This window comes from Athene noctua, chromosome 2 (assembly GCF_965140245.1).
Source record: "Athene noctua chromosome 2, bAthNoc1.hap1.1, whole genome shotgun sequence".
Lineage (NCBI taxonomy): Eukaryota > Metazoa > Chordata > Aves > Strigiformes > Strigidae > Athene > Athene noctua.
In genome coordinates this window covers 104,513,857-104,518,130 of record NC_134038.1, presented here as the reverse complement: position 1 = coordinate 104,518,130, position 4,274 = coordinate 104,513,857, and positions in this window count along the sequence as shown.

Genomic DNA, 4,274 nt, shown 5'->3' with positions numbered 1-4,274 from the left:
ATGATGAATCAGAATGCATGAGCAGCAAAGCAGCCCAAACACATTGCCATACACACATTTCTAACAATTCCCAAATTGAAAAGCTTAGCTGTATGCTTTTTTCAGCACTGCTGCAACTGATAGGAAAATGCATGTGCAGCAGAGGTAGTGATATAAGTTATTAACAACCAAAAACTTCCCCTAAGCATAGAACTTTTGCACTTCATCTAGCATAGATTCCCTTTCCACAACTGCTGCTCATCCTTGGAGTATCCTCAAAAGCTCGGGGAAAATACATTATATGCAAGAGCAGTTAGAAGAAATTGGAGCAATCTGAAAAAAAAAACCAGGTCATATTTTGACAAAATAATCATTCCACACCAGTTATCACTTAATGAACTTCTGAACTGTAAAAGGTATTAGATCAGAAAAATCTGAGTGTGGAGAGTGAAACATAATAGTAGCAGTCAAGTACAGTATTCAGGTTTGAGTTATAACTACTCCACTCCCAAAAGGGAAAAAAAATAAGCAAACAAATCTTAAAAAATACTGTTATTTCACATTTCAGTGGCTAATTGCCTTGTTTCTGGGCCTGACATCTAAGGAAAGAAAAGGAATCAGATTCATGACAAGATTCAAATCTCTCCACACAATTACATGAACCAATATGTAGTCACACAGAGGGGAATTTCAGTATTAACCTCCTAGCTCATACCAACAGAAAACAAAGAAACAGAGTAGAGTTGGAAGCAAAACTTTTTTGTAAGACTTTAATTCTCCTTGTCAAACAACTGTTCCTAACATTACCTTTTATTATTTCCATCTATCCCGTGGGTGGAGGAGCAAGACAGGAGATCTCCATACCTTGATGAAGGTACCAGCATACATGGAAAAAATGTGCAGTGCTCCCCTGTGTGGCCTTTCTCTCTGCGTAAGGATTCTGCAGCTGATAAAACTGACATAGTGCAACATCTACAAAGAAATAAAGGAATATATATTTGCAAATGAAGCTGGGCAGAATGTGCCACCCTTTTTCAGGAGAATCCACGCTGAAAGAGTACAGTACCCACTGCTTCCCAGGCAGGACACAGTCATTTTGCTCTTACTGCTTATTTCACTATTTCTTCTTGCAGGATCTGCAAGCTGTAAGAAGGCCCAGCTCCTCCTGAAAGTCTTGTGAGTGCAGAGGAGAGCCCAGCAGAAGGGTTACAGGTGGGGCTGGCAGAGGCCTTTGCTGACCTGGTGCTGGGCAGGTCTAGAGACCCCGTGAAGATTCCGGAGCTCCTGTGGTGAATAAGAAAAATGTCACTGAAGAAAGATCCCAGGATTCTGCTGCTCCCTGAATCATCCAAAGTACTGGATGGAGTTCAGGCCACCTGTCAACAGGAGATGCATCAGGGGATTTGCCTGAAGGCACAAGTGTGCTTCAGAGCAGGAGCAGCATTCCAGCTTCAGGGCTAAAGAGCACTCAACACCCAGCTGCAAGTGTCCTGCACAGGGAAGTCCAAATAGTTCCAGCTGAGCTGCACATGGATATTTCAAAACACAGCTCTGTCCACAAGCTCATAATTTTAAAAACAGGTAGACATGAAAGTAAATAGGGAAATAGCTTATGCTACGGACTTGTGCATCGCTGCAGTCAAGCCTGAACATGCCATAGACTGATGGTCTCTCATTTCCTTCATTTAAGAACCCTGTGTTACTGTACTTCAACTAATTAAATTTGTTTCAATATCTTTTAAAGGTCTAAATCAACTTAATTGTTGGTAGTAATTGTTTCGCATTTCCTTATATTTTCCATCCAGTATCTTTTTACTTATCATTGCAATTAACTAATTTTCTGAACATTCTGTGAGGATCCTGGGAATAAAGACATCTGATCTGAGACTTTCTTCCTCTGTTTAGGCTGTAGATGCTTGATTATTTCAGTGTCTTCAAATTAAAAGATTCCAAATCTTCACAAATTCCAAGCTGCTGAGCTCTGTAGCACAGTATACCAGCTGATTCCTGTATCCCATTACCAAAGTTTGTCTTGCAAAACAGAACCTTTGTTATGGACAGTAAATTTCCCAGTTTGATTCCAGATGGGTCATGGTTAAATGTGACAAATTTACTTTCATTTCTCCCAGAAATATAACTCTTTTGTGAAAGGTCTACCCTATTAGACCCAATTATTACCCTATTAAGCTAAATCAAGTCATGCTTCTTCAACCCAAAAATTTCCTAAAGAACTCTTTCCTATTCATTATCATAATCAAGTCTAAAATAGCAATCAATAGAGTTGGATCAGCAATTCTTCAGTGAAAACATGGTTAGTGGAAATGTCATCCAGAAATGTCTGTATTCACTATTATTAACAAAATTTGTTCTCTAACCTTTCTATAAAATAATAAGGAGACTTATTAGTAGTGTTAGAGGTATTCGCATCCATATCTGAAAACAGTTTAGTGGTCTAGATGAATGTTCAAATAAGATGTCAGTGGAACCTGTCATCTTCTCCTAGGTTCACCCAGGTAGACTATGAAAAAACCTGCTTGATTGAAGTCATCCTATCAAAATGTTACCATACAGTATTATCTTCATCTTAAAGAGAAATCTCTGATTTTATTTAACCTAATCTTAGATTTAATCTTGAAGGTTAAGTATGTCTCAACAGCATTTAGCAGTCAATATCCACATTCTCAGTACAATTATTACTTAAACCAGATTCCTCCATCTAGTCTGTCCTACTCATAGCTGGAGTCCTTGCCTTCTCAATGTAAGAAAACTAAATTGAAGAGAGTGTAGATACTTTCTCCATTAAAATCCCAGTGGTTTCTCACCATTTCTCATAGTAAGCTATTCCAGAAGGCTATACTCTCAGGCCCTTTCAGGAGGATGATCTCATGATTGTAGCAGATAAATCACAGAATCTTAGAAAAAGCTTAGCTGAAAGGCACCTCTCCTGCTTCAGTCAAAGTTAGCTTCCAAGCTAGCTGGAATTAACTTCCAAATCCAGCTGAAAACCTGTAAAGACAAAGATTAAATGACCTCTCTGGGCAACCTGTTTCAAGGCTTGACCATTCTCATAGTGAAGATTTTTTTCCTGATAAGAAAACGTCAGAATTTTTGTTGTTGCAACTCATGCTAGTTACTTCTTGTCCTCTTACTATGCACTTCTGAAAGTGCCTGGGTCTATTTTATCCAAGTAACTCCCTTGAGGGACTTCTTTCAATAGCAATTCTTTCCAATTGCAATTAGATTTAAAGTACACACACCCCTCCCCTTCTCAGCTTCCATATAGAACTGTTTTGTGATGCAGGGCAAGTTGTTACGAATGCCCAGCTCTTGATATATTCTCTGTATTTCTGTTTTCCATGGTGCTTGACACATGGACACTTCCCCTGATCTGTGAAGTGCTAAAATTTCAGAAGTGTACGTAAGAAGAGGAAGAACTGCCATATACAAACATCTATGCAAGTCCTTTGCCTGGTGGAAGAAAACTTTATGGGATTCTTTGACCTCACAATGTCTTACATATTCATTGGGAATGCGTAAGGAAAACTGGAGTAGGAGTGAATATAAGTTCTTGTAAAATGGCAGTTTCACTGCTGAAGAGACAAGATGAACCTGTCTGGTGGCTTTCTCCTGAGAGAAGACCTTCCTGTCCCCACAGCCACTATTTGAACTCACTTCACTAAGGATTTTGCCAAGCTTGAATATCTGTGTTGATGTGATTACTTTGTGTTCATAATATTATTTTCTTTGGAATTTAACTTTCTGTATAAGTTTGTTATGGCTGTCTCAAAAGAAGAAGCTGCCACAGTTACATCTTTGGACTAAGCAATATGAGATGGAGTAGCAAGTAGTAAAGGAGAGATGCACTTGTATATAATACATCCTTGTATATCACATTTATTACCAAGGTTTATTTATGGTAGCTAAAGAGAAAAAATTAAATCTGTGTGTTCAAAGGGTATCTTTCAGTATTACATGTGATTACAAGAAACAGTTTTGGATCTGAAAATTAAAACATTGCGAATTATCAGAAAGATATTACAAGTATATTTTCATCACTTATGGTGAGTTAGAAGAACAACACAGCAGGGCACAAGCAATCTAGATTTCTGGAGTGTATTGACAACTTCCTGACACAAGTGATTGAGAGGCTAACAAGGAAAGGTGCTCTGCTGGACCTGATACTTCCACACTCCCAAGGAGTTCTTCCTCATTTGTAAGGCAGGGTTAGCTTTGGCTGAAGTGAACATGAGATGGTGGAGTTCAGGACACTAAGAGGGGGTAGCAGGACAAAAAGC